The sequence below is a fragment of the Ambystoma mexicanum genome, chromosome 11, assembly GCF_040938575.1.
Source record: "Ambystoma mexicanum isolate Mex_15411 chromosome 11, UKY_AmexF1_1, whole genome shotgun sequence".
Classification (NCBI taxonomy): Eukaryota; Metazoa; Chordata; class Amphibia; order Caudata; family Ambystomatidae; genus Ambystoma; species Ambystoma mexicanum.
The window spans coordinates 1,179,394,917-1,179,416,367 of NC_090934.1; the positions used below are offsets into that span (position 1 = coordinate 1,179,394,917).

The 21,451-nt window shown below is 50.5% G+C and overlaps 12 non-coding genes across 12 annotated transcripts; all 12 read left to right on the plus strand.

Annotated features, from left to right (window-relative positions):
- Nucleotides 1–1,138: 1,138 nt before the first annotated feature.
- On the plus strand, nucleotides 1,139–1,221 carry TRNAL-CAG (transfer RNA leucine (anticodon CAG)). Its single transcript has one exon. It is a non-coding gene; the product is annotated as a tRNA-Leu (tRNA).
- A 1,566-nt stretch (nucleotides 1,222–2,787) lies between these two features.
- Nucleotides 2,788–2,870, plus strand: TRNAL-CAG (transfer RNA leucine (anticodon CAG)). The gene has a single exon. It is a non-coding gene; the product is annotated as a tRNA-Leu (tRNA).
- Nucleotides 2,871–4,986: 2,116 nt separating this feature from the next.
- Nucleotides 4,987–5,069, plus strand: TRNAL-CAG (transfer RNA leucine (anticodon CAG)). The gene has a single exon. It is a non-coding gene; the product is annotated as a tRNA-Leu (tRNA).
- Nucleotides 5,070–6,639: 1,570 nt separating this feature from the next.
- Nucleotides 6,640–6,722, plus strand: TRNAL-CAG (transfer RNA leucine (anticodon CAG)). Its single transcript has one exon. It is a non-coding gene; the product is annotated as a tRNA-Leu (tRNA).
- Nucleotides 6,723–7,742: 1,020 nt separating this feature from the next.
- TRNAL-CAG (transfer RNA leucine (anticodon CAG)) lies at nucleotides 7,743–7,825 on the plus strand. Its single transcript has one exon. It is a non-coding gene; the product is annotated as a tRNA-Leu (tRNA).
- A 1,566-nt stretch (nucleotides 7,826–9,391) lies between these two features.
- On the plus strand, nucleotides 9,392–9,474 carry TRNAL-CAG (transfer RNA leucine (anticodon CAG)). Its single transcript has one exon. It is a non-coding gene; the product is annotated as a tRNA-Leu (tRNA).
- A 1,566-nt stretch (nucleotides 9,475–11,040) lies between these two features.
- TRNAL-CAG (transfer RNA leucine (anticodon CAG)) lies at nucleotides 11,041–11,123 on the plus strand. The gene has a single exon. It is a non-coding gene; the product is annotated as a tRNA-Leu (tRNA).
- A 1,566-nt stretch (nucleotides 11,124–12,689) lies between these two features.
- On the plus strand, nucleotides 12,690–12,772 carry TRNAL-CAG (transfer RNA leucine (anticodon CAG)). The gene has a single exon. It is a non-coding gene; the product is annotated as a tRNA-Leu (tRNA).
- A 2,116-nt stretch (nucleotides 12,773–14,888) lies between these two features.
- On the plus strand, nucleotides 14,889–14,971 carry TRNAL-CAG (transfer RNA leucine (anticodon CAG)). The gene has a single exon. It is a non-coding gene; the product is annotated as a tRNA-Leu (tRNA).
- Nucleotides 14,972–16,551: 1,580 nt separating this feature from the next.
- Nucleotides 16,552–16,634, plus strand: TRNAL-CAG (transfer RNA leucine (anticodon CAG)). The gene has a single exon. It is a non-coding gene; the product is annotated as a tRNA-Leu (tRNA).
- A 1,570-nt stretch (nucleotides 16,635–18,204) lies between these two features.
- On the plus strand, nucleotides 18,205–18,287 carry TRNAL-CAG (transfer RNA leucine (anticodon CAG)). The gene has a single exon. It is a non-coding gene; the product is annotated as a tRNA-Leu (tRNA).
- Nucleotides 18,288–19,307: 1,020 nt separating this feature from the next.
- Nucleotides 19,308–19,390, plus strand: TRNAL-CAG (transfer RNA leucine (anticodon CAG)). Its single transcript has one exon. It is a non-coding gene; the product is annotated as a tRNA-Leu (tRNA).
- Nucleotides 19,391–21,451: the final 2,061 nt, after the last annotated feature.

Here is a 21,451-nt window from a genome sequence, read left to right on the forward strand (position 1 = left end):
CAAAGACTTGCCAACATAGCCTCTAAGCCGATTCAGGCAAGCGCCTAAGGCAGAGTCAGGATGGCCGAGTGGTCTAAGGTGCTGCGTTCAGGTCTGGGTTCGAATCCCACTTCTGACATGCCTGAAACGGGTTTTTACTTTTCATGTGATTGCATTCCACGCTTCCTATAACTGCCGGCCACAGACTTCTGGAACAGGGAGATGGAGTTGGAGCTTGCTCCACACACTCCCGTCCTCCAGCTAGGTCTGCAGTTCGTCCTGGAATGCTTCACTGCCCTTTTGGCAGGTGTACTACAGTGCTTAAATGAAAAACCGTCTTAGGACTGTGCTAGCTTTGTGGACTTGCAAATGGGCGCAGCGCGGCATTTTGTCTTTGGAAAAAATGCATAAAGAACCCAACGTCTTGTCCTTTTCACTGGGCCTAGTTGGAATGAAGTGACCTATTTGAAATGGGGGTCAGGTGGAAAGTTAGTGTGACATAGTGGGAGGCAGATGGAGGAGTGAGTGGGGGGAAGCGAGAGGTAAAAAGGCAGGCAGAGGAGTGAACACAGTTCTTCCTCCTCGCCCTCTGCCCAACCAACCACCTGCCTGCCCAAACGGCCACGAACGGCCATTGTATATAGGCTTTGCTGGCAGAACTCTTTAGCCCTGTCATTTAGAGTGAGTCCTGTGCAGGAGTACAGGGAGATCAGGCCGGCCCATACACAGTCCTTTCAGCCTAAACAGGCTCCCCGGGACTAGTGCCCAACCTCTTGTGACCAAGAAGGCTCTAGCACACTGCCTGAACCTCCTGAAGGGTTGGACACAGTGCATGCTTTTATTTGCATAAACCAGCCCGCCTCCTGCCTTCCTATTTCCTGAGGTGTAGTTGCTTGTGTCTGTTAACAGGTGGCAGGCAGCACCGTTCTGCAGAAACATGAAAGACTCATGTGTGCTTGTGACAAGTAGCTGCTGTACATAGGGATTGAACCCTGCACGTCTGTGCCAGTAGTCGTTGTATGAGTGCTGCCCTGCCTGTGATTATTCTTTTGGGAGGAATTGGGAGACTTTAATGCAATAGGAGAGGATTTTAGGCGGGTGGTCTTTGAGACTTTCCAACATTGCCTCTAAGCCGCATCTGAGGGGTGCAAATGGCAGAGTCAGGATGGCCGAGTGGTCTAAGGCGCTGCGTTCAGGTCGCAGTCTCCTCTGGAAGCGTGGGTTCGAATCCCACTTCTGACATGTCTGTAACAGAATTTTTCTTTTCATTTGATTGTAACATTCCAGGCGTCCTATAACTGCTGGCCAAGGCTTTCTGGAACAGGGAGATGGAGTTGGAGCACGCACTGCAGGCCTCATGGTTGATTTCCAGTGCTTCCTGTATTTCCTCGCTTCTTTTTTGGGAAAGTGAACTCCAGTGAAAAACCATCTTTGGACTGGGCCGGCCTTGTGGACATGCAAACGGGCGCACCACGACATTTTGCCTTTGGAAAAAATGCATAAAGAACCCAATGTGTTGTCCTTTTAACTGGGCCTAGTGGGAATGAAGTGACATTTTTAAAATGGATGGGGAGGGTGGTGGGTTAGGAGGGGTGGGTGGGATGCGCGAGAGTATATTCCTGGCAGACTGTGGAGACATTTTAGGAAATCCAAGAGGATTTAAGTGTGGTCAAAGACTTGCCAACATAGCCTCTAAGCCGATTCAGGCGAGCGCCTAAGGCAGAGTCAGGATGGCCGAGTGGTCTAAGGTGCTGCGTTCAGGTCTGGGTTCGAATCCCACTTCTGACATGCCTGAAACGGGTTTTTACTTTTCATGTGATTGCATTCCACGCTTCCTATAACTGCCGGCCACGGATTTCTGGAACAGGGAGATGGAGTTGGAGCTTGCTCCACACACTCCCGTCCTCCAGCTAGGTCTGCAGTTCGTCCTGGAATGCTTCACTGCCCTTTTGGCAGGTGTACTACAGTGCTTAAATGAAAAACCGTCTTAGGACTGTGCTAGCTTTGTGGACTTGCAAATGGGCGCAGCGCAGCATTTTGTCTTTGGAAAAAATGCATAAAGAACCCAACGTCTTGTCCTTTTCACTGGGCCTAGTTGGAATGAAGTGACCTATTTGAAATGGAGGTCAGGAGGAAAGTTAGTGTGACATAGTGGGAGGCAGATGGAGGAGTGAGTGGGGGGAAGCGAGAGGTAAAAAGGCAGGCAGAGGAGTGAACACAGTTCTTCCTCCTCGCCCTCTGCCCAACCAACCACCTGTCTGCCCAAACGGCCCCGAACGGCCATTGTATATAGGCTTTGCTGGCAGAACTCTTTAGCCCTATCATTTAGAGTGAGTCCTGTGCAGGAGTACAGGGAGATCAGGCCGGCCCATACACAGTCCTTTCAGCCTAAACAGGCTCCCCGGGACTAGTGCCCAACCTCTTGTGACCAAGAAGGCTCTAGCACACTGCCTGAACCTCCTGAAGGGTTGGACACAGTGCATGCTTTTATTTGCATAAACCAGCCCGCCTCCTGCCTTCCTATTTCCTGAGGTGTAGTTGCTTGTGTCTGTTAACAGGTGGCAGGCAGCACCGTTCTGCAGAAACATGAAAGACTCATGTGTGCTTGTGACAAGTAGCTGCTGTACATAGGGATTGAACCCTGCACGTCTGTGCCAGTAGTCGTTGTATGAGTGCTGCCCTGCCTGTGATTATTCTTTTGGGAGGAATTGGGAGACTTTAATGCAATAGGAGAGGATTTTAGGCGGGTGGTCTTTGAGACTTTCCAACATTGCCTCTAAGCCGCATCTGAGGGGTGCAAATGGCAGAGTCAGGATGGCCGAGTGGTCTAAGGCGCTGCGTTCAGGTCGCAGTCTCCTCTGGAGGCGTGGGTTCGAATCCCACTTCTGACATGTCTGTAACAGAATTTTTCTTTTCATTTGATTGTAACATTCCAGGCGTCCTATAACTGCTGGCCAAGGCTTTCTGGAACAGGGAGATGGAGTTGGAGCACGCACTGCAGGCCTCATGGTTGATTTCCAGTGCTTCCTGTATTTCCTCGCTTCTTTTTTGGGAAAGTGAACTCCAGTGAAAAACCATCTTTGGACTGGGCCGGCCTTGTGGACATGCAAACGGGCGCACCGCGACATTTTGCCTTTGGAAAAAATGCATAAAGAACCCAATGTGTTGTCCTTTTAACTGGGCCTAGTGGGAATGAAGTGACATTTTTAAAATGGATGGGGAGGGTGGTGGGTTAGGAGGGGTGGGTGGGATGCGCAAGAGTATATTCCTGGCAGACTGTGGAGACATTTTAGGAAATCCAAGAGGATTTAAGTGTGGTCAAAGACTTGCCAACATAGCCTCTAAGCCGATTCAGGCAAGCGCCTAAGGCAGAGTCAGGATGGCCGAGTGATCTAAGGTGCTGCGTTCAGGTCTGGGTTCGAATCCCACTTCTGACATGCCTGAAACGGGTTTTTACTTTTCATGTGATTGCATTCCACGCTTCCTATAACTGCCGGCCTCGGACTTCTGGAACAGGGAGATGGAGTTGGAGCTTGCTCCACACACTCCCGTCCTCCAGCTAGGTCTGCAGTTCGTCCTGGAATGCTTCACTGCCCTTTTGGCAGGTGTACTACAGTGCTTAAATGAAAAACCGTCTTAGGACTGTGCTAGCTTTGTGGACTTGCAAATGGGCGCAGCGCGGCATTTTGTCTTTGGAAAAAATGCATAAAGAACCCAACGTCTTGTCCTTTTCACTGGGCCTAGTTGGAATGAAGTGACCTATTTGAAATGGAGGTCAGGAGGAAAGTTAGTGTGACATAGTGGGAGGCAGATGGAGGAGTGAGTGGGGGGAAGCGAGAGGTAAAAAGGCAGGCAGAGGAGTGAACACAGTTCTTCCTCCTCGCCCTCTGCCCAACCAACCACCTGCCTGCCCAAACGGCCACGAACGGCCATTGTATATAGGCTTTGCTGGCAGAACTCTCTAGCCCTGTCATTTAGAGTGAGTCCTGTGCAGGAGTACAGGGAGATCAGGCCGGCCCATACACAGTCCTTTCAGCCTAAACAGGCTCCCCGGGACTAGTGCCCAACCTCTTGTGACCAAGAAGGCTCTAGCACACTGCCTGAACCTCCTGAAGGGTTGGACACAGTGCATGCTTTTATTTGCATAAACCAGCCCGCCTCCTGCCTTCCTATTTCCTGAGGTGTAGTTGCTTGTGTCTGTTAACAGGTGGCAGGCAGCACCGTTCTGCAGAAACATGAAAGACTCATGTGTGCTTGTGACAAGTAGCTGCTGTACATAGGGATTGAACCCTGCACGTCTGTGCCAGTAGTCGTTGTATGAGTGCTGCCCTGCCTGTGATTATTCTTTTGGGAGGAATTGGGAGACTTTAATGCAATAGGAGAGGATTTTAGGCGGGTGGTCTTTGAGACTTTCCAACATTGCCTCTAAGCCGCATCTGAGGGGTGCAAATGGCAGAGTCAGGATGGCCGAGTGGTCTAAGGCGCTGCGTTCAGGTCGCAGTGGGTTCGAATCCCACCTCTGACATGTCTGTAACAGATTTTTTCTTTTCATTTGATTGTAACATTCCAGGCGTCCTATAACTGCTGGCCAAGGCTTTCTGGAACAGGGAGATGGAGTTGGAGCACGCACTGCAGGCCTCATGGTTGATTTCCAGTGCTTCCTGTATTTCCTCGCTTCTTTTTTGGGAAAGTGAACTCCAGTGAAAAACCATCTTTGGACTGGGCCGGCCTTGTGGACATGCAAACGGGCGCACCGCGACATTTTGCCTTTGGAAAAAATGCATAAAGAACCCAATGTGTTGTCCTTTTAACTGGGCCTAGTGGGAATGAAGTGACATTTTTAAAATGGATGGGGAGGGTGGTGGGTTAGGAGGGGTGGGTGGGATGCGCGAGAGTATATTCCTGGCAGACTGTGGAGACATTTTAGGAAATCCAAGAGGATTTAAGTGTGGTCAAAGACTTGCCAACATAGCCTCTAAGCCGATTCAGGCGAGCGCCTAAGGCAGAGTCAGGATGGCCGAGTGGTCTAAGGCGCTGCGTTCAGGTCGCAGTCTCCTCTGGAGGCGTGGGTTCGAATCCCACTTCTGACATGCCTGAAATGGGTTTTTACTTTTCATGTGATTGCATTCCACGCTTCCTATAACTGCCGGCCACGGATTTCTGGAACAGGGAGATGGAGTTGGAGCTTGCTCCACACACTCCCGTCCTCCAGCTAGGTCTGCAGTTGGTCCTGGAATGCTTGACTGCCCTTTTGGCAGGTGTACTACAGTGCTTAAATGAAAAACCGTCTTAGGACTGTGCTAGCTTTGTGGACTTGCAAATGGGCGCAGCGCGGCATTTTGTCTTTGGAAAAAATGCATAAAGAACCCAACGTCTTGTCCTTTTCACTGGGCCTAGTTGGAATGAAGTGACCTATTTGAAATGGGGGTCAGGTGGAAAGTTAGTGTGACATAGTGGGAGGCAGATGGAGGAGTGAGTGGGGGGAAGCGAGAGGTAAAAAGGCAGGCAGAGGAGTGAACACAGTTCTTCCTCCTCGCCCTCTGCCCAACCAACCACCTGCCTGCCCAAACGGCCACGAACGGCCATTGTATATAGGCTTTGCTGGCAGAACTCTTTAGCCCTGTAATTTAGAGTGAGTCCTGTGCAGGAGTACAGGGAGATCAGGCCGGCCCATACACAGTCCTTTCAGCCTAAACAGGCTCCCCGGCACTAGTGCCCAACCTCTTGTGACCAAGAAGGCTCTAGCACACTGCCTGAACCTCCTGAAGGGTTGGACACAGTGCATGCTTTTATTTGCATAAACCAGCCCGCCTCCTGCCTTCCTATTTCCTGAGGTGTAGTTGCTCGTGTCTGTTAACAGGTGGCAGGCAGCACCGTTCTGCAGAAACATGAAAGACTCATGTGTGCTTGTGACAAGTAGCTGCTGTACATAGGGATTGAACCCTGCACGTCTGTGCCAGTAGTCGTTGTATGAGTGCTGCCCTGCCTGTGATTATTCTTTTGGGAGGAATTTGGAGACTTTAATGCAATAGGAGAGGATTTTAGGCGGGTGGTCTTTGAGACTTTCCAACATTGCCTCTAAGCCGCATCTGAGGGGTGCAAACGGCAGAGTCAGGATGGCCGAGTGGTCTAAGGCGCTGCGTTCAGGTCGCAGTGGGTTCGAATCCCACCTCTGACATGTCTGTAACAGATTTTTTCTTTTCATTTGATTGTAACATTCCAGGCGTCCTATAACTGCTGGCCAAGGCTTTCTGGAACAGGGAGATGGAGTTGGAGCACGCACTGCAGGCCTCATGGTTGATTTCCAGTGCTTCCTGTATTTCCTCGCTTCTTTTTTGGGAAAGTGAACTCCAGTGAAAAACCATCTTTGGACTGGGCCGGCCTTGTGGACATGCAAACGGGCGCACCGCGACATTTTGCCTTTGGAAAAAATGCATAAAGAACCCAATGTGTTGTCCTTTTAACTGGGCCTAGTGGGAATGAAGTGACATTTTTAAAATGGATGGGGAGGGTGGTGGGTTAGGAGGGGTGGGTGGGATGCGCGAGAGTATATTCCTGGCAGACTGTGGAGACATTTTAGGAAATCCAAGAGGATTTAAGTGTGGTCAAAGACTTGCCAACATAGCCTCTAAGCCGATTCAGGCGAGCGCCTAAGGCAGAGTCAGGATGGCCGAGTGGTCTAAGGCGCTGCGTTCAGGTCGCAGTCTCCTCTGGAGGCGTGGGTTCGAATCCCACTTCTGACATGCCTGAAATGGGTTTTTACTTTTCATGTGATTGCATTCCACGCTTCCTATAACTGCCGGCCACGGATTTCTGGAACAGGGAGATGGAGTTGGAGCTTGCTCCACACACTCCCGTCCTCCAGCTAGGTCTGCAGTTCGTCCTGGAATGCTTCACTGCCCTTTTGGCAGGTGTACTACAGTGCTTAAATGAAAAACCGTCTTAGGACTGTGCTAGCTTTGTGGACTTGCAAATGGGCGCAGCGCAGCATTTTGTCTTTGGAAAAAATGCATAAAGAACCCAACGTCTTGTCCTTTTCACTGGGCCTAGTTGGAATGAAGTGACCTATTTGAAATGGAGGTCAGGAGGAAAGTTAGTGTGACATAGTGGGAGGCAGATGGAGGAGTGAGTGGGGGGAAGCGAGAGGTAAAAAGGCAGGCAGAGGAGTGAACACAGTTCTTCCTCCTCGCCCTCTGCCCAACCAACCACCTGTCTGCCCAAACGGCCCCGAACGGCCATTGTATATAGGCTTTGCTGGCAGAACTCTTTAGCCCTATCATTTAGAGTGAGTCCTGTGCAGGAGTACAGGGAGATCAGGCCGGCCCATACACAGTCCTTTCAGCCTAAACAGGCTCCCCGGGACTAGTGCCCAACCTCTTGTGACCAAGAAGGCTCTAGCACACTGCCTGAACCTCCTGAAGGGTTGGACACAGTGCATGCTTTTATTTGCATAAACCAGCCCGCCTCCTGCCTTCCTATTTCCTGAGGTGTAGTTGCTTGTGTCTGTTAACAGGTGGCAGGCAGCACCGTTCTGCAGAAACATGAAAGACTCATGTGTGCTTGTGACAAGTAGCTGCTGTACATAGGGATTGAACCCTGCACGTCTGTGCCAGTAGTCGTTGTATGAGTGCTGCCCTGCCTGTGATTATTCTTTTGGGAGGAATTGGGAGACTTTAATGCAATAGGAGAGGATTTTAGGCGGGTGGTCTTTGAGACTTTCCAACATTGCCTCTAAGCCGCATCTGAGGGGTGCAAATGGCAGAGTCAGGATGGCCGAGTGGTCTAAGGCGCTGCGTTCAGGTCGCAGTCTCCTCTGGAGGCGTGGGTTCGAATCCCACTTCTGACATGTCTGTAACAGAATTTTTCTTTTCATTTGATTGTAACATTCCAGGCGTCCTATAACTGCTGGCCAAGGCTTTCTGGAACAGGGAGATGGAGTTGGAGCACGCACTGCAGGCCTCATGGTTGATTTCCAGTGCTTCCTGTATTTCCTCGCTTCTTTTTTGGGAAAGTGAACTCCAGTGAAAAACCATCTTTGGACTGGGCCGGCCTTGTGGACATGCAAACGGGCGCACCGCGACATTTTGCCTTTGGAAAAAATGCATAAAGAACCCAATGTGTTGTCCTTTTAACTGGGCCTAGTGGGAATGAAGTGACATTTTTAAAATGGATGGGGAGGGTGGTGGGTTAGGAGGGGTGGGTGGGATGCGCAAGAGTATATTCCTGGCAGACTGTGGAGACATTTTAGGAAATCCAAGAGGATTTAAGTGTGGTCAAAGACTTGCCAACATAGCCTCTAAGCCGATTCAGGCAAGCGCCTAAGGCAGAGTCAGGATGGCCGAGTGATCTAAGGTGCTGCGTTCAGGTCTGGGTTCGAATCCCACTTCTGACATGCCTGAAACAGGTTTTTACTTTTCATGTGATTGCATTCCACGCTTCCTATAACTGCCGGCCTCGGACTTCTGGAACAGGGAGATGGAGTTGGAGCTTGCTCCACACACTCCCGTCCTCCAGCTAGGTCTGCAGTTCGTCCTGGAATGCTTCACTGCCCTTTTGGCAGGTGTACTACAGTGCTTAAATGAAAAACCGTCTTAGGACTGTGCTAGCTTTGTGGACTTGCAAATGGGCGCAGCGCGGCATTTTGTCTTTGGAAAAAATGCATAAAGAACCCAACGTCTTGTCCTTTTCACTGGGCCTAGTTGGAATGAAGTGACCTATTTGAAATGGAGGTCAGGAGGAAAGTTAGTGTGACATAGTGGGAGGCAGATGGAGGAGTGAGTGGGGGGAAGCGAGAGGTAAAAAGGCAGGCAGAGGAGTGAACACAGTTCTTCCTCCTTGCCCTCTGCCCAACCAACCACCTGCCTGCCCAAACGGCCACGAACGGCCATTGTATATAGGCTTTGCTGGCAGAACTCTTTAGCCCTGTCATTTAGAGTGAGTCCTGTGCAGGAGTACAGGGAGATCAGGCCGGCCCATACACAGTCCTTTCAGCCTAAACAGGCTCCCCGGGACTAGTGCCCAACCTCTTGTGACCAAGAAGGCTCTAGCACACTGCCTGAACCTCCTGAAGGGTTGGACACAGTGCATGCTTTTATTTGCATAAACCAGCCCGCCTCCTGCCTTCCTATTTCCTGAGGTGTAGTTGCTTGTGTCTGTTAACAGGTGGCAGGCAGCACCGTTCTGCAGAAACATGAAAGACTCATGTGTGCTTGTGACAAGTAGCTGCTGTACATAGGGATTGAACCCTGCACGTCTGTGCCAGTAGTCATTGTATGAGTGCTGCCCTGCCTGTGATTATTCTTTTGGGAGGAATTGGGAGACTTTAATGCAATAGGAGAGGATTTTAGGCGGGTGGTCTTTGAGACTTTCCAACATTGCCTCTAAGCCGCATCTGAGGGGTGCAAATGGCAGAGTCAGGATGGCCGAGTGGTCTAAGACGCTGCGTTCAGGTCGCAGTCTCCTCTGGAGGCGTGGGTTCGAATCCCACTTCTGACATGTCTGTAACAGAATTTTTCTTTTCATTTGATTGTAACATTCCAGGCGTCCTATAACTGCTGGCCAAGGCTTTCTGGAACAGGGAGATGGAGTTGGAGCACGCACTGCAGGCCTCATGGTTGATTTCCAGTGCTTCCTGTATTTCCTCGCTTCTTTTTTGGGAAAGTGAACTCCAGTGAAAAACCATCTTTGGACTGGGCCGGCCTTGTGGACATGCAAACGGGCGCACCGCGACATTTTGCCTTTGGAAAAAATGCATAAAGAACCCAATGTGTTGTCCTTTTAACTGTGCCTAGTGGGAATGAAGTGACATTTTTAAAATGGATGGGGAGGGTGGTGGGTTAGGAGGGGTGGGTGGGATGCGCGAGAGTATATTCCTGGAAGACTGTGGAGACATTTTAGGAAATCCAAGAGGATTTAAGTGTGGTCAAAGACTTGCCAACATAGCCTCTAAGCCGATTCAGGCAAGCGCCTAAGGCAGAGTCAGGATGGCCGAGTGGTCTAAGGTGCTGCGTTCAGGTCTGGGTTCGAATCCCACTTCTGACATGCCTGAAACGGGTTTTTACTTTTCATGTGATTGCATTCCACGCTTCCTATAACTGCCGGCCACAGACTTCTGGAACAGGGAGATGGAGTTGGAGCTTGCTCCACACACTCCCGTCCTCCAGCTAGGTCTGCAGTTCGTCCTGGAATGCTTCACTGCCCTTTTGGCAGGTGTACTACAGTGCTTAAATGAAAAACCGTCTTAGGACTGTGCTAGCTTTGTGGACTTGCAAATGGGCGCAGCGCGGCATTTTGTCTTTGGAAAAAATGCATAAAGAACCCAACGTCTTGTCCTTTTCACTGGGCCTAGTTGGAATGAAGTGACCTATTTGAAATGGGGGTCAGGTGGAAAGTTAGTGTGACATAGTGGGAGGCAGATGGAGGAGTGAGTGGGGGGAAGCGAGAGGTAAAAAGGCAGGCAGAGGAGTGAACACAGTTCTTCCTCCTCGCCCTCTGCCCAACCAACCACCTGCCTGCCCAAACGGCCACGAACGGCCATTGTATATAGGCTTTGCTGGCAGAACTCTTTAGCCCTGTCATTTAGAGTGAGTCCTGTGCAGGAGTACAGGGAGATCAGGCCGGCCCATACACAGTCCTTTCAGCCTAAACAGGCTCCCCGGGACTAGTGCCCAACCTCTTGTGACCAAGAAGGCTCTAGCACACTGCCTGAACCTCCTGAAGGGTTGGACACAGTGCATGCTTTTATTTGCATAAACCAGCCCGCCTCCTGCCTTCCTATTTCCTGAGGTGTAGTTGCTTGTGTCTGTTAACAGGTGGCAGGCAGCACCGTTCTGCAGAAACATGAAAGACTCATGTGTGCTTGTGACAAGTAGCTGCTGTACATAGGGATTGAACCCTGCACGTCTGTGCCAGTAGTCGTTGTATGAGTGCTGCCCTGCCTGTGATTATTCTTTTGGGAGGAATTGGGAGACTTTAATGCAATAGGAGAGGATTTTAGGCGGGTGGTCTTTGAGACTTTCCAACATTGCCTCTAAGCCGCATCTGAGGGGTGCAAATGGCAGAGTCAGGATGGCCGAGTGGTCTAAGGCGCTGCGTTCAGGTCGCAGTCTCCTCTGGAAGCGTGGGTTCGAATCCCACTTCTGACATGTCTGTAACAGAATTTTTCTTTTCATTTGATTGTAACATTCCAGGCGTCCTATAACTGCTGGCCAAGGCTTTCTGGAACAGGGAGATGGAGTTGGAGCACGCACTGCAGGCCTCATGGTTGATTTCCAGTGCTTCCTGTATTTCCTCGCTTCTTTTTTGGGAAAGTGAACTCCAGTGAAAAACCATCTTTGGACTGGGCCGGCCTTGTGGACATGCAAACGGGCGCACCGCGACATTTTGCCTTTGGAAAAAATGCATAAAGAACCCAATGTGTTGTCCTTTTAACTGGGCCTAGTGGGAATGAAGTGACATTTTTAAAATGGATGGGGAGGGTGGTGGGTTAGGAGGGGTGGGTGGGATGCGCGAGAGTATATTCCTGGCAGACTGTGGAGACATTTTAGGAAATCCAAGAGGATTTAAGTGTGGTCAAAGACTTGCCAACATAGCCTCTAAGCCGATTCAGGCGAGCGCCTAAGGCAGAGTCAGGATGGCCGAGTGGTCTAAGGTGCTGCGTTCAGGTCTGGGTTCGAATCCCACTTCTGACATGCCTGAAACGGGTTTTTACTTTTCATGTGATTGCATTCCACGCTTCCTATAACTGCCGGCCACGGATTTCTGGAACAGGGAGATGGAGTTGGAGCTTGCTCCACACACTCCCGTCCTCCAGCTAGGTCTGCAGTTCGTCCTGGAATGCTTCACTGCCCTTTTGGCAGGTGTACTACAGTGCTTAAATGAAAAACCGTCTTAGGACTGTGCTAGCTTTGTGGACTTGCAAATGGGCGCAGCGCAGCATTTTGTCTTTGGAAAAAATGCCTAAAGAACCCAACGTCTTGTCCTTTTCACTGGGCCTAGTTGGAATGAAGTGACCTATTTGAAATGGAGGTCAGGAGGAAAGTTAGTGTGACATAGTGGGAGGCAGATGGAGGAGTGAGTGGGGGGAAGCGAGAGGTAAAAAGGCAGGCAGAGGAGTGAACACAGTTCTTCCTCCTCGCCCTCTGCCCAACCAACCACCTGTCTGCCCAAACGGCCCCGAACGGCCATTGTATATAGGCTTTGCTGGCAGAACTCTTTAGCCCTATCATTTAGAGTGAGTCCTGTGCAGGAGTACAGGGAGATCAGGCCGGCCCATACACAGTCCTTTCAGCCTAAACAGGCTCCCCGGGACTAGTGCCCAACCTCTTGTGACCAAGAAGGCTCTAGCACACTGCCTGAACCTCCTGAAGGGTTGGACACAGTGCATGCTTTTATTTGCATAAACCAGCCCGCCTCCTGCCTTCCTATTTCCTGAGGTGTAGTTGCTTGTGTCTGTTAACAGGTGGCAGGCAGCACCGTTCTGCAGAAACATGAAAGACTCATGTGTGCTTGTGACAAGTAGCTGCTGTACATAGGGATTGAACCCTGCACGTCTGTGCCAGTAGTCGTTGTATGAGTGCTGCCCTGCCTGTGATTATTCTTTTGGGAGGAATTGGGAGACTTTAATGCAATAGGAGAGGATTTTAGGCGGGTGGTCTTTGAGACTTTCCAACATTGCCTCTAAGCCGCATCTGAGGGGTGCAAATGGCAGAGTCAGGATGGCCGAGTGGTCTAAGGCGCTGCGTTCAGGTCGCAGTCTCCTCTGGAGGCGTGGGTTCGAATCCCACTTCTGACATGTCTGTAACAGAATTTTTCTTTTCATTTGATTGTAACATTCCAGGCGTCCTATAACTGCTGGCCAAGGCTTTCTGGAACAGGGAGATGGAGTTGGAGCACGCACTGCAGGCCTCATGGTTGATTTCCAGTGCTTCCTGTATTTCCTCGCTTCTTTTTTGGGAAAGTGAACTCCAGTGAAAAACCATCTTTGGACTGGGCCGGCCTTGTGGACATGCAAACGGGCGCACCGCGACATTTTGCCTTTGGAAAAAATGCATAAAGAACCCAATGTGTTGTCCTTTTAACTGGGCCTAGTGGGAATGAAGTGACATTTTTAAAATGGATGGGGAGGGTGGTGGGTTAGGAGGGGTGGGTGGGATGCGCAAGAGTATATTCCTGGCAGACTGTGGAGACATTTTAGGAAATCCAAGAGGATTTAAGTGTGGTCAAAGACTTGCCAACATAGCCTCTAAGCCGATTCAGGCAAGCGCCTAAGGCAGAGTCAGGATGGCCGAGTGATCTAAGGTGCTGCGTTCAGGTCTGGGTTCGAATCCCACTTCTGACATGCCTGAAACGGGTTTTTACTTTTCATGTGATTGCATTCCACGCTTCCTATAACTGCCGGCCTCGGACTTCTGGAACAGGGAGATGGAGTTGGAGCTTGCTCCACACACTCCCGTCCTCCAGCTAGGTCTGCAGTTCGTCCTGGAATGCTTCACTGCCCTTTTGGCAGGTGTACTACAGTGCTTAAATGAAAAACCGTCTTAGGACTGTGCTAGCTTTGTGGACTTGCAAATGGGCGCAGCGCGGCATTTTGTCTTTGGAAAAAATGCATAAAGAACCCAACGTCTTGTCCTTTTCACTGGGCCTAGTTGGAATGAAGTGACCTATTTGAAATGGAGGTCAGGAGGAAAGTTAGTGTGACATAGTGGGAGGCAGATGGAGGAGTGAGTGGGGGGAAGCGAGAGGTAAAAAGGCAGGCAGAGGAGTGAACACAGTTCTTCCTCCTCGCCCTCTGCCCAACCAACCACCTGCCTGCCCAAACGGCCACGAACGGCCATTGTATATAGGCTTTGCTGGCAGAACTCTCTAGCCCTGTCATTTAGAGTGAGTCCTGTGCAGGAGTACAGGGAGATCAGGCCGGCCCATACACAGTCCTTTCAGCCTAAACAGGCTCCCCGGGACTAGTGCCCAACCTCTTGTGACCAAGAAGGCTCTAGCACACTGCCTGAACCTCCTGAAGGGTTGGACACAGTGCATGCTTTTATTTGCATAAACCAGCCCGCCTCCTGCCTTCCTATTTCCTGAGGTGTAGTTGCTTGTGTCTGTTAACAGGTGGCAGGCAGCACCGTTCTGCAGAAACATGAAAGACTCATGTGTGCTTGTGACAAGTAGCTGCTGTACATAGGGATTGAACCCTGCACGTCTGTGCCAGTAGTCGTTGTATGAGTGCTGCCCTGCCTGTGATTATTCTTTTGGGAGGAATTGGGAGACTTTAATGCAATAGGAGAGGATTTTAGGCGGGTGGTCTTTGAGACTTTCCAACATTGCCTCTAAGCCGCATCTGAGGGGTGCAAATGGCAGAGTCAGGATGGCCGAGTGGTCTAAGGCGCTGCGTTCAGGTCGCAGTGGGTTCGAATCCCACCTCTGACATGTCTGTAACAGATTTTTTCTTTTCATTTGATTGTAACATTCCAGGCGTCCTATAACTGCTGGCCAAGGCTTTCTGGAACAGGGAGATGGAGTTGGAGCACGCACTGCAGGCCTCATGGTTGATTTCCAGTGCTTCCTGTATTTCCTCGCTTCTTTTTTGGGAAAGTGAACTCCAGTGAAAAACCATCTTTGGACTGGGCCGGCCTTGTGGACATGCAAACGGGCGCACCGCGACATTTTGCCTTTGGAAAAAATGCATAAAGAACCCAATGTGTTGTCCTTTTAACTGGGCCTAGTGGGAATGAAGTGACATTTTTAAAATGGATGGGGAGGGTGGTGGGTTAGGAGGGGTGGGTGGGATGCGCGAGAGTATATTCCTGGCAGACTGTGGAGACATTTTAGGAAATCCAAGAGGATTTAAGTGTGGTCAAAGACTTGCCAACATAGCCTCTAAGCCGATTCAGGCGAGCGCCTAAGGCAGAGTCAGGATGGCCGAGTGGTCTAAGGCGCTGCGTTCAGGTCGCAGTCTCCTCTGGAGGCGTGGGTTCGAATCCCACTTCTGACATGCCTGAAATGGGTTTTTACTTTTCATGTGATTGCATTCCACGCTTCCTATAACTGCCGGCCACGGATTTCTGGAACAGGGAGATGGAGTTGGAGCTTGCTCCACACACTCCCGTCCTCCAGCTAGGTCTGCAGTTGGTCCTGGAATGCTTGACTGCCCTTTTGGCAGGTGTACTACAGTGCTTAAATGAAAAACCGTCTTAGGACTGTGCTAGCTTTGTGGACTTGCAAATGGGCGCAGCGCGGCATTTTGTCTTTGGAAAAAATGCATAAAGAACCCAACGTCTTGTCCTTTTCACTGGGCCTAGTTGGAATGAAGTGACCTATTTGAAATGGGGGTCAGGTGGAAAGTTAGTGTGACATAGTGGGAGGCAGATGGAGGAGTGAGTGGGGGGAAGCGAGAGGTAAAAAGGCAGGCAGAGGAGTGAACACAGTTCTTCCTCCTCGCCCTCTGCCCAACCAACCACCTGCCTGCCCAAACGGCCCCGAACGGCCACGAACGGCCATTGTATATAGGCTTTGCTGGCAGAACTCTTTAGCCCTGTAATTTAGAGTGAGTCCTGTGCAGGAGTACAGGGAGATCAGGCCGGCCCATACACAGTCCTTTCAGCCTAAACAGGCTCCCCGGCACTAGTGCCCAACCTCTTGTGACCAAGAAGGCTCTAGCACACTGCCTGAACCTCCTGAAGGGTTGGACACAGTGCATGCTTTTATTTGCATAAACCAGCCCGCCTCCTGCCTTCCTATTTCCTGAGGTGTAGTTGCTTGTGTCTGTTAACAGGTGGCAGGCAGCACCGTTCTGCAGAAACATGAAAGACTCATGTGTGCTTGTGACAAGTAGCTGCTGTACATAGGGATTGAACCCTGCACGTCTGTGCCAGTAGTCGTTGTATGAGTGCTGCCCTGCCTGTGATTATTCTTTTGGGAGGAATTGGGAGACTTTAATGCAATAGGAGAGGATTTTAGGCGGGTGGTCTTTGAGACTTTCCAACATTGCCTCTAAGCCGCATCTGAGGGGTGCAAATGGCAGAGTCAGGATGGCCGAGTGGTCTAAGGCGCTGCGTTCAGGTCGCAGTGGGTTCGAATCCCACCTCTGACATGTCTGTAACAGATTTTTTCTTTTCATTTGATTGTAACATTCCAGGCGTCCTATAACTGCTGGCCAAGGCTTTCTGGAACAGGGAGATGGAGTTGGAGCACGCACTGCAGGCCTCATGGTTGATTTCCAGTGCTTCCTGTATTTCCTCGCTTCTTTTTTGGGAAAGTGAACTCCAGTGAAAAACCATCTTTGGACTGGGCCGGCCTTGTGGACATGCAAACGGGCGCACCGCGACATTTTGCCTTTGGAAAAAATGCATAAAGAACCCAATGTGTTGTCCTTTTAACTGGGCCTAGTGGGAATGAAGTGACATTTTTAAAATGGATGGGGAGGGTGGTGGGTTAGGAGGGGTGGGTGGGATGCGCGAGAGTATATTCCTGGCAGACTGTGGAGACATTTTAGGAAATCCAAGAGGATTTAAGTGTGGTCAAAGACTTGCCAACATAGCCTCTAAGCCGATTCAGGCGAGCGCCTAAGGCAGAGTCAGGATGGCCGAGTGGTCTAAGGCGCTGCGTTCAGGTCGCAGTCTCCTCTGGAGGCGTGGGTTCGAATCCCACTTCTGACATGCCTGAAATGGGTTTTTACTTTTCATGTGATTGCATTCCACGCTTCCTATAACTGCCGGCCACGGATTTCTGGAACAGGGAGATGGAGTTGGAGCTTGCTCCACACACTCCCGTCCTCCAGCTAGGTCTGCAGTTGGTCCTGGAATGCTTGACTGCCCTTTTGGCAGGTGTACTACAGTGCTTAAATGAAAAACCGTCTTAGGACTGTGCTAGCTTTGTGGACTTGCAAATGGGCGCAGCGCGGCATTTTGTCTTTGGAAAAAATGCATAAAGAACCCAACGTCTTGTCCTTTTCACTGGGCCTAGTTGGAATGAAGTGACCTATTTGAAATGGGGGTCAGGTGGAAAGTTAGTGTGACATAGTGGGAGGCAGATGGAGGAGTGAGTGGGGGGAAGCGAGAGGTAAAAAGGCAGGCAGAGGAGTGAACACAGTTCTTCCTCCTCGCCCTCTGCCCAACCAACCACCTGCCTGCCCAAACGGCCACGAACGGCCATTGTATATAGGCTTTGCTGGCAGAACTCTTTAGCCCTGTAATTTAGAGTGAGTCCTGTGCAGGAGTACAGGGAGATCAGGCCGGCCCATACACAGTCCTTTCAGCCTAAACAGGCTCCCCGGCACTAGTGCCCAACCTCTTGTGACCAAGAAGGCTCTAGCACACTGCCTGAACCTCCTGAAGGGTTGGACACAGTGCATGCTTTTATTTGCATAAACCAGCCCGCCTCCTGCCTTCCTATTTCCTGAGGTGTAGTTGCTCGTGTCTGTTAACAGGTGGCAGGCAGCACCGTTCTGCAGAAACATGAAAGACTCATGTGTGCTTGTGACAAGTAGCTGCTGTACATAGGGATTGAACCCTGCACGTCTGTGCCAGTAGTCGTTGTATGAGTGCTGCCCTGCCTGTGATTATTCTTTTGGGAGGAATTTGGAGACTTTAATGCAATAGGAGAGGATTTTAGGCGGGTGGTCTTTGAGACTTTCCAACATTGCCTCTAAGCCGCATCTGAGGGGTGCAAACGGCAGAGTCAGGATGGCCGAGTGGTCTAAGGCGCTGCGTTCAGGTCGCAGTGGGTTCGAATCCCACCTCTGACATGTCTGTAACAGATTTTTTCTTTTCATTTGATTGTAACATTCCAGGCGTCCTATAACTGCTGGCCAAGGCTTTCTGGAACAGGGAGATGGAGTTGGAGCACGCACTGCAGGCCTCATGGTTGATTTCCAGTGCTTCCTGTATTTCCTCGCTTCTTTTTTGGGAAAGTGAACTCCAGTGAAAAACCATCTTTGGACTGGGCCGGCCTTGTGGACATGCAAACGGGCGCACCGCGACATTTTGCCTTTGGAAAAAATGCATAAAGAACCCAATGTGTTGTCCTTTTAACTGGGCCTAGTGGGAATGAAGTGACATTTTTAAAATGGATGGGGAGGGTGGTGGGTTAGGAGGGGTGGGTGGGATGCGCGAGAGTATATTCCTGGCAGACTGTGGAGACATTTTAGGAAATCCAAGAGGATTTAAGTGTGGTCAAAGACTTGCCAACATAGCCTCTAAGCCGATTCAGGCGAGCGCCTAAGGCAGAGTCAGGATGGCCGAGTGGTCTAAGGCGCTGCGTTCAGGTCGCAGTCTCCTCTGGAGGCGTGGGTTCGAATCCCACTTCTGACATGCCTGAAATGGGTTTTTACTTTTCATGTGATTGCATTCCACGCTTCCTATAACTGCCGGCCACGGATTTCTGGAACAGGGAGATGGAGTTGGAGCTTGCTCCACACACTCCCGTCCTCCAGCTAGGTCTGCAGTTCGTCCTGGAATGCTTCACTGCCCTTTTGGCAGGTGTACTACAGTGCTTAAATGAAAAACCGTCTTAGGACTGTGCTAGCTTTGTGGACTTGCAAATGGGCGCAGCGCAGCATTTTGTCTTTGGAAAAAATGCATAAAGAACCCAACGTCTTGTCCTTTTCACTGGGCCTAGTTGGAATGAAGTGACCTATTTGAAATGGAGGTCAGGAGGAAAGTTAGTGTGACATAGTGGGAGGCAGATGGAGGAGTGAGTGGGGGGAAGCGAGAGGTAAAAAGGCAGGCAGAGGAGTGAACACAGTTCTTCCTCCTCGCCCTCTGCCCAACCAACCACCTGTCTGCCCAAACGGCCCCGAACGGCCATTGTATATAGGCTTTGCTGGCAGAACTCTTTAGCCCTATCATTTAGAGTGAGTCCTGTGCAGGAGTACAGGGAGATCAGGCCGGCCCATACACAGTCCTTTCAGCCTAAACAGGCTCCCCGGGACTAGTGCCCAACCTCTTGTGACCAAGAAGGCTCTAGCACACTGCCTGAACCTCCTGAAGGGTTGGACACAGTGCATGCTTTTATTTGCATAAACCAGCCCGCCTCCTGCCTTCCTATTTCCTGAGGTGTAGTTGCTTGTGTCTGTTAACAGGTGGCAGGCAGCACCGTTCTGCAGAAACATGAAAGACTCATGTGTGCTTGTGACAAGTAGCTGCTGTACATAGGGATTGAACCCTGCACGTCTGTGCCAGTAGTCGTTGTATGAGTGCTGCCCTGCCTGTGATTATTCTTTTGGGAGGAATTGGGAGACTTTAATGCAATAGGAGAGGATTTTAGGCGGGTGGTCTTTGAGACTTTCCAACATTGCCTCTAAGCCGCATCTGAGGGGTGCAAATGGCAGAGTCAGGATGGCCGAGTGGTCTAAGGCGCTGCGTTCAGGTCGCAGTCTCCTCTGGAGGCGTGGGTTCGAATCCCACTTCTGACATGTCTGTAACAGAATTTTTCTTTTCATTTGATTGTAACATTCCAGGCGTCCTATAACTGCTGGCCAAGGCTTTCTGGAACAGGGAGATGGAGTTGGAGCACGCACTGCAGGCCTCATGGTTGATTTCCAGTGCTTCCTGTATTTCCTCGCTTCTTTTTTGGGAAAGTGAACTCCAGTGAAAAACCATCTTTGGACTGGGCCGGCCTTGTGGACATGCAAACGGGCGCACCGCGACATTTTGCCTTTGGAAAAAATGCATAAAGAACCCAATGTGTTGTCCTTTTAACTGGGCCTAGTGGGAATGAAGTGACATTTTTAAAATGGATGGGGAGGGTGGTGGGTTAGGAGGGGTGGGTGGGATGCGCAAGAGTATATTCCTGGCAGACTGTGGAGACATTTTAGGAAATCCAAGAGGATTTAAGTGTGGTCAAAGACTTGCCAACATAGCCTCTAAGCCGATTCAGGCAAGCGCCTAAGGCAGAGTCAGGATGGCCGAGTGATCTAAGGTGCTGCGTTCAGGTCTGGGTTCGAATCCCACTTCTGACATGCCTGAAACGGGTTTTTACTTTTCATGTGATTGCATTCCACGCTTCCTATAACTGCCGGCCTCGGACTTCTGGAACAGGGAGATGGAGTTGGAGCTTGCTCCACACACTCCCGTCCTCCAGCTAGGTCTGCAGTTCGTCCTGGAATGCTTCACTGCCCTTTTGGCAGGTGTACTACAGTGCTTAAATGAAAAACCGTCTTAGGACTGTGCTAGCTTTGTGGACTTGCAAATGGGCGCAGCGCGGCATTTTGTCTTTGGAAAAAATGCATAAAGAACCCAACGTCTTGTCCTTTTCACTGGGCCTAGTTGGAATGAAGTGACCTATTTGAAATGGAGGTCAGGAGGAAAGTTAGTGTGACATAGTGGGAGGCAGATGGAGGAGTGAGTGGGGGGAAGCGAGAGGTAAAAAGGCAGGCAGAGGAGTGAACACAGTTCTTCCTCCTCGCCCTCTGCCCAACCAACCACCTGCCTGCCCAAACGGCCACGAACGGCCATTGTATATAGGCTTTGCTGGCAGAACTCTCTAGCCCTGTCATTTAGAGTGAGTCCTGTGCAGGAGTACAGGGAGATCAGGCCGGCCCATACACAGTCCTTTCAGCCTAAACAGGCTCCCCGGGACTAGTGCCCAACCTCTTGTGACCAAGAAGGCTCTAGCACACTGCCTGAACCTCCTGAAGGGTTGGACACAGTGCATGCTTTTATTTGCATAAACCAGCCCGCCTCCTGCCTTCCTATTTCCTGAGGTGTAGTTGCTTGTGTCTGTTAACAGGTGGCAGGCAGCACCGTTCTGCAGAAACATGAAAGACTCATGTGTGCTTGTGACAAGTAGCTGCTGTACATAGGGATTGAACCCTGCACGTCTGTGCCAGTAGTCGTTGTATGAGTGCTGCCCTGCCTGTGATTATTCTTTTGGGAGGAATTGGGAGACTTTAATGCAATAGGAGAGGATTTTAGGCGGGTGGTCTTTGAGACTTTCCAACATTGCCTCTAAGCCGCATCTGAGGGGTGCAAATGGCAGAGTCAGGATGGCCGAGTGGTCTAAGGCGCTGCGTTCAGGTCGCAGTGGGTTCGAATCCCACCTCTGACATGTCTGTAACAGATTTTTTCTTTTCATTTGATTGTAACATTCCAGGCGTCCTATAACTGCTGGCCAAGGCTTTCTGGAACAGGGAGATGGAGTTGGAGCACGCACTGCAGGCCTCATGGTTGATTTCCAGTGCTTCCTGTATTTCCTCGCTTCTTTTTTGGGAAAGTGAACTCCAGTGAAAAACCATCTTTGGACTGGGCCGGCCTTGTGGACATGCAAACGGGCGCACCGCGACATTTTGCCTTTGGAAAAAATGCATAAAGAACCCAATGTGTTGTCCTTTTAACTGGGCCTAGTGGGAATGAAGTGACATTTTTAAAATGGATGGGGAGGGTGGTGGGTTAGGAGGGGTGGGTGGGATGCGCGAGAGTATATTCCTGGCAGACTGTGGAGACATTTTAGGAAATCCAAGAGGATTTAAGTGTGG